A 14026-nucleotide genomic window follows, 5' to 3' on the forward strand; every position below is an offset into this window, starting at 1 on the left:
ATCTATGAGTCATCTTGTTAATAAGCTTTTTTAAGGTGCCCCAATTCAGGATGCCTTTATGTGTTTCTAGCATCTCTTGCATCGGGTCTGTATATCGTACCTTAACGGTAGTGTTGTCACTGCCAATGTAGATCAGTAACGTTGTAACTGTGCCTCCTCCATGTGGGTGATAAAGCTGTATCTAATTATTTTATAGGTGTGCTTTGTATATTTTGGAAAAAAGCTGCTGAAGACACTGACGAAAAGGCAGCTCTTCTACTGACAGCTCAGAAGGAAATAAGTTACCACCTACATTAGGATTAGAAGACCAGCTCATTCTCAGAATCTTCTGAAACAAAATTAGGTAAGAAATGCCTTTCATCATATTTTAAATGATTTGTCCTCCATCTTCCCAGTTTGCTTGAAAGCTTCTATAATTCTATTCCTTTGGCCTCCAAGAGAAATGCAGTTAGCATTTTCCTTTAGGAAGGCAGCATGCCAGCCAGCTGTCAGCTTTATGATGTACCTGATCTCCGATGTCAGGGGAAGCACAATTCAATTTTAAAGTGAGTCTTCTGCACAATACTGCAGCAGGGCTGCCAGCATCTCTCTTTATGTTCCTTTCTTTGAAATTCTCCCTTTTCCTCAAACAGTATAGTTTTATTTTTAAATCCTTTGTGTAAGATGAAACTACCACGAGCTGACTTTCCTTGTCCTTAGCTAAAAATCAATGAATTGACTGGAATTATCTGTAAATACTTCTGCTACCCTTTCTCATTTCTAGAAAATAAAGTACCACTGCTTGTTTACCTTATGACTTGTCTAAACATGTTGAAAGCATTGACTATAAGGCATAACACTCAGACTCTGAAAGAGAGAACTGTGACAAGTTCAGTCAAAAGGGAAAAGAGGAATAATTTATAAAAGGTGCTGCAGATAATGATGCCAGCCGGTTATTTTAAAATGCATCCATCTCACCTTTTAATGAATTAGATTTGTCAACAGGAAATGTTTTATGCACCACTTCTAATAAAAGTGGCATGCTAGGAATGCACTGCTTTGAGGTTGACTTCTTCAAAGCTTCAGAGTATCTTCAATTCAAAGATATTTTTTAAATAATAGATATTAAAAGTATATTTAAATAATATTAAGGTTGTGACACAAACACCAAATGACAAAATTCAGGGGTTTCAAAGCAAAGGCTGACATGCCATCACTTTTTCACATAGTAACTGTTTTTTAAATTAGGAGTGTAACAGACTGATTTGGGGATTGTGTGTCAGTTTAACTTTAGATTCTCTTGTTGTTTTCGCTGGTGTCACAACCTTAATGTCAGCTCTTCAAATAGGTTTCTACATTTCCTTTGGTTCGGGGTCATTAAAAAATGCATATGATGAATCTGAGAGGCATAAATAGGTCACACTGAAGTGAAATTCCTTGACTCTCTGGTATTGAGATACAGCTATTACCTGCCTTGTAAGTGGAAAAAGTTAGCTTAGGCATTTGGTAAATTTCTGTTTTTCAAGATTTTGATTCAGACCATTGTAAGCCCAAATGACAAAATATCATGTTGGTATAATTGTGTTCTTGTTCCTCTAACCCAAACTACCCAATTTTGTTGATTATCATCCCTAGATATTAAGAATCATAATTCCCACAGGTGATTGTTTTTTCACTTGGAGTACAAGTTAATCCTGACAATTATTTCAATAGAAGTATCCTTATTCAGTATAATTAAGTATAGGTAACTCTACCTTAAATTTTTCCATACGCCAGCCTTTTATATAAATACTTTTATGCAGATTTGGGGGGTAAATGTGATTTTTTTTTCAAGGTAATACTTGTTTAGAAAGCAAATATAAAGTAAAAATCTGTTGTGTTGTATTGAATGTTTTAAAAAAAAAAAAAAATTCTTGTACCCCATTGGACATTCAAGGAGGAGCATGGAGCCTTCCTTACTCCATTCTGCAGGGAGAGAGAGAAGGGAAAGAGGAGAGAAAAATAATTCCACCCATTTCCTTGATTCTAATCTGTCATGATCTCACTGGGCAGGTCATATGCTGAATATGGTTTTAATTTAGAAAAATAAACATCAGAATCTGTCTCACAGTTGTCTTTTTTATCACCCATGTTAGAGAAATGAAAAGTGGAAAGAGAGGCAAATTACTTATTGATCTTTTCTGGCTGACTCAAATATATTGGCCAACCCCAAATATAAGACTTCATAGTTTATATCTCCTCCTTCACTGACTCTCCAGCTTTTACTGTTCCTCAGTTCAGTTCAGTTTGTCGCTCAGTCGTGGTCTGACTCTTTGTGATCCCATGGACTGCAGCATGCCAGGCTTCCCTGTCCATCATCAACTCCTGGAGCTTACTCAAACTCATGTCCACCATGTTGGTGATGCCATCCAGCCATCTCATCCTCTGTCACCCCCTTCTCCTCCTGCCTTCAATCATTCCCAAATGAGTCGGTTCTTTGCATCAGGTGGCCAAAGTATTGGAGTTTCAGCTTCAGCATTAGTCCTTCCAATGAACATCCAGGACTGATCTCCTTTAGGATGGACTGGTTGGATCTCCTTGCAGTCCAAGGACTCTGAAGAGTCTTCTCCAACACCACAGTTCAAAACCATTAGTTCTTTGGCACTCAGCCTTCTTTATGGTCCAACTCTCACATCTATACATGACTACTGGAAAAACCAAAGCTTTGACTTGATGGACCTTTGTTGGTAAACTAATGTCTCTGCTTTTTAACCTGCTGTCTAAGTTGGTTATAGTTTTTCTTCCAAGGAGTAAGCGTCTTTTAATTTCACGGCTGCAGTCACCATCTTCAATGATTTTGGAGCCCCCAAATATAAAGTCTCTCACGGTTTTCATTGTTTCCCCTTCTATTTGCCATGAAGTGATGGGACCAGATGCTATGATCTTAGTTTTCTGAATGTTGAGCTTTAAGGCAACTTTTTCAGTCTCCTCTTTCACTTTCATCAAGAGGCTCTTTAGATCTTCTTCACTTTCTGCCTTAAGGGTGGTGTCATCTGCATATCTGAGGTTATTGATATTTCTTCTGGCAATCTTGATTCTAGCTTGTGCTTCCTCCAGCCCAGCATTTCACATGATGTACTCTGCATATAAGTTAAATAAGCAGGGTGACAACATACAGCCTTGACATACTCCTTTCCCGATTTGGAACCAGTCTGTTGTTCCATGTCCAGTTCTAACTGTTGCTTCTTGACCTGCATACAGATTTTTCAGTAGGCAGGTCAGGTGGCCTGGTATTCCCATCTTTTAAAGAATTTTCCACAGTTTGTTGTGATCCACACAGTCAAAGGCTTTGTTGTAGTCAATGAAGCAGAAATAGATGTTTTTCTGGAACTCTCTTGCTTTTTCAATGATCCAACAGATGTTGGCAATTTGATCTCTGGTTTCTCTGCCTTTTCCAAAACATCTGGAAGTTTACGATTCATGCGCTGTTGAAGCCTGGCTTGGAGAATTTTAAGCATTACTTTGCTAGCGTGTGAGATGAGTGCAATTGTTTGGTAGTTTGAACATTCTTTGGCATTACCTTTCTTAGGGATTGGAATGAAAACTGATCTTTTTCAGTCCTGTGGCTACTGTTGAGTTTTCCAAATTTGCTGACATATTGAGTGCAGCACTTTCACAGCATCATCTTTTAGGCTTTGAAATAGCTCAAATCCTAATAGGAATTCCAGATTTGTAATAGGAATTCCAAATCCCAAATAGGAATTCCAACGCTTCCACTAGCTTTGTTCATAGTGATGCTTCCTAAGGCCCACTTGACTTTGCATTCCAGGATGTCTAGTTCTAGGTGAGTGATATCACCATTGTGATTCTAGCATGAGGTAATTAGGCTGCATTGTATAGTGGTGTGAAAATGTATAAAGTTGTCTGTGAAGGATTTGGCTAACTCTTCCAAATTTATCTAAACTATACTAGTGCTCTTACTTGAACAAATGTTTAAAGTCATTATTATTGTTCATACTAATACCAGTTTTGATTTCTATTTAATTAAAATAAATTTTTAGAACAAAAATATCTCTTTCTAAATTCAAAGAAAGCTATTTGAATAAATGAGCTGGAACTCAGTGCACACCTACAAAGTAGAAAAAGCTTTCTGGCATAGAAACAAAATAATCTCTTTAAATAACATAGGCCAAAGCCTTCACACCAGTTCATTTAGAACAGTTTCAGATTTATGTAATTAGTAAAGTTGGATACTGGGTCTAACGTGTATTAAATGTCCTTCAGTGTACAGTGATATTTTAGTGACTTGAAAAAATGATAAGGATTTATTTATTGTTTTGCTACGTCAGTCAATTCTGTAAATGGCTTTCTAATATGATACAATATATGCTTTTAATAGTTTTCTATAATAAAGAGATAGTATTTACAGTATTTTCTGCATTCCAGCAGCTGTTCTAAATAGTATCCATGGATTATCTCATGTAACCCTCATAACAACACTGTATTGATCTCAGTATTTTATAGATATGGTAGAGGCACACAAGGAGAACATTATAAAACTAGTAAGTAACAGAGCTAGAATTCCACCACTAGCATTGTTACCCCAGATCTCACACCCTAAGCCCCCACTACTCAAAGTGCGGTCCCCAAGCCAGCGGTATCACCATTACCTGGGAACTTTTCAGAAATGCAGACTCTCAGACTCCACCCCAGTATCACATCTTATATGCTATCTTGAGTATTCCTCTTATATATAAAGTGCATCATAAAAAAATTAATAACTAAATGTAAATAGGGATCCAAGCTATCTGGAAATCACTTGTATAGAGAACTGAAAAAAAAAAAAAAAAAAAAAACCACCCTAGACCATAAACAGCAAGTATTTCTACTGGGCAGCTAGCTACTTCTACATCTGAGACTTTCTCACGATCACATTGTAGCACACTCCCTTTGAATGCAGACTCTAGACAGACTGCCTATGTGTGAACCTCAGGTCCTATTTCTAGCTATAGGACCCCAAGAAAGTTACGTAGCTCTCTTTATCTCAGCTTCATCTTCTGGGAATGAGATCTAAAACTGTACTTACTTCACAGGGTTGTTGTGAAGATGAAACGAGTTAATCCATGGCAAGTTTTTAAAACAGAACCTGATATCACCTGATATGAGTGATAAATGTTTTCTGCTGTGGATGTTGTTAGTTATGATTCCCATCTTAAAGAGTAGAATAAAGTCTCATCTCATACTTGGTAATAAACTGGCAAATATTTTTGTTAGCAGGGCTTACCATGTAAAGGGATATCTTTACTGTTAGAGTCCAAATCATAAATTTTAGTTTCTGTATTTTCTGCAAACTCTCTCCTTGCGGCACTTTCTGCCTGTGAGTTCTCCTAAACACCACTTCATTGTGGTACTTAACTAGTTAAGTCCAGTGCACTCAATTCAAAATCAACATGAAACGTGACGGCATAGTGAATTTTTAAATGCAGTGTCTGCTTTTAAACGAAATAAAACTAATGAATGAGGCTTGTATGCCCATTTGGCCAACCACTTGGAGAAGTATTACAGAACAGTCAGAATAAAGTGTCTAAAGGCTGAATGCTTCAGAAGCTGCTTGTTTTCTTTTGGACATTGTTCTGATGTTGTACATACAGTTAATCATGATAGTCTTTAGGGGAATAATGGTTTAGTGTGCAGGCACTCACTTAACAGCTATTTAAGATTGCATCTAATGTGTGAAGTGAGGCTGCATGTTCCTGAAAAGTACCACTTTGAAATCTCATTTGTGGAAGGCACTAAGATAAAAATAGTCGGTGAAAAGACTATCCTGGGAAACTTTTAAATTGTCAATTCTGGGACACATACCCAGAAAGTTCAGTTCATTAGGCCTGGGATGAGGCCCACCTGGGTGTTTGAATTTTTAACAAATGGCCAAAGTGATTCTACTTAAACTAGTGTCCTCGAGTACCCCTGGAGAACCGCTGCAGTAGTGGCGAATACGTGAATTGAAAAGAGCTTTTGTTGACCCCCCTTCCTTCTGGCAACACTGTCCTCTTTAGTACTAGTGTTTTTCTATCCTGTGACCCAACTTTCTTATTTGTCCTCTCCACCCATCAGTGGTTCCCAAGCCAGTCTTTAATTTTTCTGCTTTTCTCTCATTTTTTTTTTTACCTTTTCTCAAAGAATATATCTTTTGGATTTATCAGTCATATCTGTGCAGATGATTCTACAAAATAACCACAAAAGTCTGTTTAATCTAAAAATCTCTAAGCCAAAATTCAGGTGCTGTAATCAATTTAGAGCCTATGGGCAACATTAAAAGAAAGAAGTAGTTCAGTTCAGTCACTTAGTCGTGTCCGACTCTTTGCGACCCCATGAACTGCAGCACTCCAGGCCTCCCTGTCCGTCACCAACTCCTGGAGTTCACCCAAACTCATGTCCATTGAGTCGGTGATGCCATGCAGCCATCTCATCCTCTGTCGTCCCCTTTTCCTCCTGCCCTCAATCCTTCCCAACATCAGGGTCTTTTCCAATGAGCCAGCTGTTCACATCAGGTGGCCAAAATATTGTAGCTTCAGCTTCAACCTCAGTCCTTCCAAGAAGAAGTAGTAAAAAAGAATAAAAAGAAGTAGTAAAAAGGAATAAAATAGGATGAAATGGAATAGATCAAAGCAAGAGAAGCAGTGTTTCATGAGACTTTCGTTTAAGATATGTGTGTACACCTACACATTAGATTGCAATGCATTTTGTTTGAACCTTTTAGGTCATAATTCAAAAAGTTTGAAAGATACTCTCTGAGTTTTGGTCTCCTGGACTTCAGTGTGACATTACAAGCACTATGTTTTCCCATGTGTTCCACTCATATATCTGCTGCGTCTCTATTCTGGACGTTACCAATTTGTATAATCCGTTCAAAATCATCAGTATGCAGGTCAGGAAGCAACAGTTAGAACTGGACATGGAATAACAGACTGGTTTCAAATAGGAAAATGAGTACGTCAAGGCTGTATATTGTCACCCTGCTTATTTAACTTCTATGCAGAGTACATCATGAGAAACACTGGACTGGAAGAAATACAAGCTGGAATCAAGATTGCCGGGAGAAATATCAATAACCTCAGATATGCAGATGACACCACCCTTATGGCAGAAAGTGAAGAGGAACTCAAAAGCCTCTTGATGAAAGTGAAAGTGGAGAGTGAAAAAGTTGGCTTAAAGCTCAACATCCAGAAAACGAAGATCATGGCATCTGGTCCCATCACCTCATGGGAAATAGATGGGGAAACAATGAAAACCATGAGAGACTTTATATTTTGGGGCTCCAAAATCACTGCAGATGGTGATTGCAGCCATGAAATGAAAAGACGCTTACTCCTTGGAAGAAAAGTTATGACCAACCTAGATAGCATATTCAAAAGCAGAGACATTACTTTGCCGACTAAGGTCCGTCTAATCAAGGCTATGGTTTTTCCAGTGGTCATGTATGGATGTGAGAGGTAGACTGTGAAGAAGGCTGAGTGCCGAAGAATTGATGCGTTTGAACTGTGGTGTTGGAGAAGACTCTTGAGAGTCCCTTGGACTGCAAGGAGATCCAACCAGTCCATTCTGAAGGAGATCAGCGCTGGGATTTCTTTGGAAGGAATGATGCTAAAGCTGAAACTCCAGTCCTTTGGCCACCTCATGCGAAGAGTTGACTCATTGGAAAAGACTCTCATGCTGGGAGGGAATGGGGGCAGGAGGAGAAGGGGACAACAGAGGATGAGATGGCTGGATGGCACCACTGACTCGATGGACGTGAGTCTGAGTGAACTCCAGGAGATGGTGATGGACAGGGAGGCCTGGCATGCTATGATTCATGGGGTTGCAAAGAGTCGGATACGACTGAGCGACTGAACTGAACTGAACTGAAAATTGTTTTGTTGTGCATTCTGTTAACATTTTCCTCCTAAGTTTTTTTTAAAAAATCTATTCATAAACTACCGTTCTGTTATCTAGGATAAAATTTCAGAATTGCTTTGTAATAATTTAGCCCTTCCTATGTAAATTCCCCAATAGCCTCATCTGACCGCCCTGGCCTGTCCTGTGGCCCAACCAAGCAGAAAATCTTATTGGCAACCCTTGTAGTCACCCACTCCCCAGCTCGCTTCCTGAAGGCTGCTTTGGGCATGCCCTGCCTGGTATCTGTGGCTGCCATCCACAAGACTGTGAGAGGCATTGTCAACAAGATGCCCTGCTCTGTATGATACCTACCTCTCTTAGCTCTTTCTGTTGTAATTGGTCATTTTTTTTTTATTGCCAAGGAAGAGCCTCACCCTGGATTTTACCCTTTGCTACTTTCTGACAACATATCCACACATTTTCTGGCCTTTAGCATGACTCTAGTTTTGTCTGGTGTCTCTGATGACTTGGGTCTAAAGTCCAAGCTTCTAATGCCTGGGACATGTCACACCTGCCTGGTTGTGCTCTCAGCTATAATTGCCTGCCTTGGTAGTGACCCCAAACTCTTATCTAGTCTTACCTTGGAAAGTCATTTCAAAAGCTGTCTTGCCTTTCCTCACGGTCCCATCCTCTTCCTAGTCATCATCACCTTCATCTGGATTAACTCACTGTCCTTCTAACTGATCCTCCTACATCTCTTCTCTCACCCTACACCAAACCATCTTAACACCCTGTTTAATAAATATTTGTAAAACAGTAGTCATGTACTGCCTTAGTAAGGAAAAACAGAAGAAAACCTTTTATGACTCCATTATTCTCTGTGGAATAAAAGTACAAATATTTTCCTCCTGCAGAATAAAAGGCCTCAGCATATCCCGCTAGCCATGGCATACCTCTCCAATTTTATCTTGCGCTGTTTTCATTTGTGAATTTTCTGTTCTGGTTCTGCAAAGCAGTTCTCTATATGCTCCAGGGATGGTCTCACCATTTTCATTACCAGGGCACCCTGTTGGTGAGTGTGGAGCAGACGGTTGTGGCTGAGGTCTAGCAGTAGGATCCCATTACATACAAAGAAACCTCATGTTGAGGACCTGATTACACGTCGGCAATTAGAAGTTAGTAAGAGCCCAGGCTGCAGAAGGAAAGAGAAATGAACGGGAGACAAACTGATGAATTACTTCTCTTATTTACTGTCTGGCTGAGGCTCCTTATATCCTCCGGTCACTAGCTGTTGGATCATTCACAGAACTGGAAAGCATTTGAATCTATATACAGGGAGAGATTAAGTGTCTTGCAACTAGGGGGGCCTGTGAGGCTATGGATTTTGTGAGATCACTGGACTTCCACCTTTATCTTCCTTTTCTTTGGCAACTTGACCTCTCTTTTCTTTTGCCCAAAGGGAATGTCTTACGGAACTTCTGGATCATCTGTTACTTGAACCACTCAATTAATACTACATTAGCTAATGCCTTGTAATATTTGTTTGTTTTTGTTTCTAACGCGTCAAAAGTAAGACATGCTCATTATAAGTTCAAACAAAAAAAGATTATGAAGAGTAAAAATTTTCTTTTCCCTGTTCCTTTTTAGTTCTACTACCCACAGCTTAGCACTGCTGCTGGTTTGCTGAATATCCTTCCTGATTTTGAGGGGGATAGGGGTTGATTTTTTTTTTAAAGTATTGCATTGTATCATGATACATATATAGTTTTACAATTTACTTTTCTAAGAAAACGCTATAGCATTCTGGAAATCTTTCCATCTCTTGCCATACAAAGCTGGATTTTCGTTTTTCATAGGTTTCGTTTCATTTTATATATGTTATATTGATATTGAAAATATTCCATGTACTGGACTTCCCGGGTGGTACAGTGGATAGGAATCTGCCTGCCAATGCAGGGGACACGGGTTTGATCCCTTGTCCGGGAAGAGTGCACATGCCGCACACAACTGAAGTTCATGTGCACAACTCCTGAGCCCCTGCACTCGAGCCCGTGAACTCCAGCTGCTGAGCCCACGCACTGCAACTACCAGAGCCCGTGCACCTGGGGCCTGTGCTCTGCAACAAGAGAAGCTATCACAGCAACTCAGCAACTGGAGAAACCCCACATGCAGCAAAGAAGACCCAGTGCAACCAAAAATAAGTAAATCAATAATTTTTAAAAAGATGTAAAAGATCCCATGAACTGACATCACATTATATATTCAGTTGGCCCAGGAATAGTCCCACCTTATACCTTTCATCTCAGTATTTCATCAGTTTAGCTTTTGTCTCAGAGTTTTTATTTTTGAATAAAGCCTTATTTGATAGTTATGCATAAATAAACCAGGATAGGTTTTGATAGACCTGCACCTTGCTTGTCTCCATCCTGGCGTGTCCTCATGTTTGAGACACCACTACAGTGAACAGAATTCTCACTGTAACATATGGTTAGATTGGCCACTTCCCATTTCTGTTTCCCAGTGCCTTTCCAGAAGTAATGTAAGCTAGCACATCTTTTTCAAGGAGAGCAGGAAGGATGCTTGCTGATAAAGTAAATGCTCTCCAGCAGTTAGATCAGCTAGCTCCTTTGGAGCTCAGTAGGGGGGGCAGTGGCAGAATGCTCCGGGCTGCCGGCTCTGCTGGCCACTTGATGCAAAACCAGTTGTGCTAAGCCTGTGCTTTGGCCTGTGGGCTGCACATTTCTCACCCTGTATTCAATTTTACCATGGAGTGAATACAATACCAGCTTTATATTGCTATAAGGATTTTATTATGTATCATATGATATAAATCTACAACTATTTGTTTTATTGTTGGATAACACATTTTTTATTTTGTAACAACCGTTTTTGGTGACAGTGATTTTGTAACAACCGTTTTTGGTGACAGTGATTTTGTAACAACCATTTTTGGTGACAGTGATTTGGGAGGGGGGAGAGAAGGAAAATAACTGAACATTCATCGGTTAGTAGTACTAAATTTCATTTGACTTGCCAACAAGAATTAAATGTGTAACCCACACTGTGGAGGCTGTAGTGATATCACAGACCACATGAAAACAAGAAGACATAGAAGCATCAGCATCTATTGCGCAGTCTTATTTTCAGACCGTGCCTGAAAATATGACTTTTTCGTAATTGATGCTTCACTGCAGAAGGTACATTTGTGTACCACTCTGTGCCAATGCAGGAGACATAGGTTTGACCCCTGGTTTGGGAAGATGAGCAACAAAGCCTGCGCACCTCAACTGTTGAGCCTGTGCTCCACAATGAGAGAAGCGACCACAGTGCGAACCCTGCCTCCCACCACTAGGAAAAAGCCCAGACAGCAACGAAGAACCAGCACAGCTGAAATAAATAATAAGAAATCTGTATGCCAGTGCAGGAGCCACTGGAGATGCAAGTTCGATCCCTGGCTCAGGACGATCCCCTGGAGAAGGAAGTGGCACCCTTCTCCAGTATTTTTGCCTGAGAAATCCCATGGACAGAGGAGCCTGCCAGGCTATGTCCATGGGGTCGCAAAGAATTGGACATGACTAAGCGACTGAGCACACACACACACACTGTGAAATGTGACTTTTCATTTAGATCGAGTGACTGTACTAAATTAATTCCACTCATATTCAGTTTCAGGTTTTCTTGTGCATGTATGGAAGGTGAAACAGTAACTGTTACTGTATTGTCTCTGTTAAAAGAACTTTACCAGCTCTTCAACGATGCAGTTTTACTTCAGTATCATTGTATATTTCTAGTAAAAAGATCAATTCCAATAATGGTTCAAGTTTCTTGTCTAATATACGGGATCAAAGTAAAGCATTCAGAAGTTCATTCTGTAAAATGTGAAACACATGATACTGTGAAGTGAAAGTGAACTTGCTCAGTCGTGTCTGACTCTGTGACCCCATGGACTGTAGCCTGCCAGGCTCCTCCCTCCGTGGGATTCTCCAGGCAAGAGTACTGGAGTGGATTGCCATTTCCTTCTCCGATAGTGATATTGTGAATTGTGATATTGCGTGAATTGTGATATTGCGAGTACTATTGTAAATTGAATGACAAACTGCAGCATACATGGTAAAATTACTTGGTCTTGGTGATGTAAAAAATATTCTGAAGTAGAATATAACATCATAAAATATTTTAAATAAATTTAGAGCCTGCAGAGAGTAGTATACTCAGAATATGTTGTACATATTCGTGTAATTCATAATTGCCTCTAAGAGTTTATAAAATCTACCAATCTAAATAGAAGATATATTCTCAAAAAGTACAAATATGCTTGTATATGCACAAAATAACCAGCCTGTAAATTTTTATAGTTAGGTTGATGCTGATAAAAATAACAAGCATGGCTGTATATATTTTTTCTGTTTGGATTTTAGAAATTTTTGAGACTTTGAAGAGTAAGTTTATAAATCAATTAAAGTTCCTACCATGGCATTAAATACTTTTGTTAAAATGTTCTCTAAATTTTGTTTGCAGTTTCCAGCAAAATATACTGGGAATATTTAGTCAAAGCATTTAACAAATGGAAGTCAAAAAATTCAGTTTATGTGAAGATTTTAGGGAATTGCAGTTATTGAACCCAGAGCTTGTAAACAGGAGGACTTTGAACTATTTCCCCCTGAAATCAAGGGGAAAACTGAACAAATTAATTTATAAGAACTCAAATGATATATAAAATATAACAGTGAAATTCCATAATTGTGTTTTGAAATACATACACTTATGGGGAGAAATATTTTGATGGAGCTCATATTTTTAATTAAATAAGTATATATTTTGGTTCAGAATGAAGTTAACTTGGAAAAACCTGCAAGTTTGTAGTATCTAAATCAAGCAAAACATTGAAAATAAGCATACATATTTATTTGATGGATTTGTTTTTTTAGCTTATTGGTCAAAAAAGGCAGTTTGCATAGAAGCAAAAAAGTAAAAACTGCAAAAATAATTTGGCTAAAATATTTGTATATTTCATTATTACAAATTAAAATTGGCAATGTTTTTCAGTAGTGAATTTGCTCTGAACTTAATATTATTTACCAGTAGATTTGCACCTGAAAAAATGTATACAGAAAAGTCACTTGGCAATGTCAACAATTTAAAATTTACTAAACATAAAATGTATCTTGGAAAGTTATAAAAATAATACGATCATATTTTAAAAATACGTTCTTTAGAAAACTAAGTGTGAGGGATAGATACAACTAAGAAATTGATTACAGTATATGTAATGTACTAACAACCATCTCTTTTTGTATTTTTGATGTCAATATAAAGATTTTTTACTTCAATAGGCATAGATATCAGAATTTTTAAAAAGAATTTGAATATAATTTTATGTAGGTCCACATACATTATAAAGCCACTTACTTGATTTGTGAGTATAGATCTCAAAAATTATATAATTTTATTTATTTTAGTACCCTTTTTACTTCAAAAATTTCCTAGTTTAGATGATAAATTATATAATATATGCTTCATCCCCTCCTTCCTAAATTCCATTTCCCCTTTCCCAAATGATTGCTTTATGTTTAATATATGACTATAATTCTTATACTTAAAATTTGTTACTTCTAAAATGAACACTCCCTTTCCCCATACAAATTAAAAATTAGCTCTTTCCTTTGATTTTTCTCTTTTGCTTAAGTGTATGGTTTATCTCCCAGTCACTTAGAGTTGAAATCTTGCTGTGAACACTGATTCCTTTCTCACCTTTACAAAGATCATTCTGGTGGGAGGATAGAAAATGTGTTAGGAGATGATGCAGAAAATAGGGAGACACTTTAGCAAACTGCTGTATTAATCCAGCTGATGGAGTTTGAATTTCACAGGTGCAATATGAGAACAGGATTGAACGTGACAAATATGAAGGAAGACGAGTCACCTGGCAGTGTAATTTGTGAGAGAGCATTAGAATGTGGGGGATGGCTTCCACGTTTCTGACTTGAGTACCTAGGCTGAGAGTGATGCTGTTAGCTACTATAGGGACCTCGAGAAAATGAAGACATCTCAGAGGGAAGGTAATAAAACTGTTTGAGGGCATATTGAGTTTAAGGTACCCGTGGACTATCCAAGGGAGTTATCCAGTGTGGAGTTGGATACTTCAAACAGGAACTCCAAACATAAGCGGAGGTGGGAGACATGGGCGCAGATG

At 38.4% G+C, this 14026-nt stretch overlaps 1 protein-coding gene across 2 annotated transcripts in view; it reads left to right on the forward strand.

Annotated features, from left to right (window-relative positions):
• KIAA0825 (KIAA0825 ortholog) overlaps positions 202–14026 on the forward strand; it is a 397136-nt gene continuing 383311 nt past the window's right edge. For both annotated transcript variants that reach the window (XM_013965785.2, XM_018050038.1), the window contains exon 1: positions 202–343. The gene's annotated coding sequence lies outside the window, so the exon portion shown is untranslated. The remainder of the gene's footprint in view (positions 344–14026) is intronic.

This window comes from Capra hircus, chromosome 7, assembly GCF_001704415.2.
Source record: "Capra hircus breed San Clemente chromosome 7, ASM170441v1, whole genome shotgun sequence".
In the NCBI taxonomy this organism is placed as follows: Eukaryota; Metazoa; Chordata; class Mammalia; order Artiodactyla; family Bovidae; genus Capra; species Capra hircus.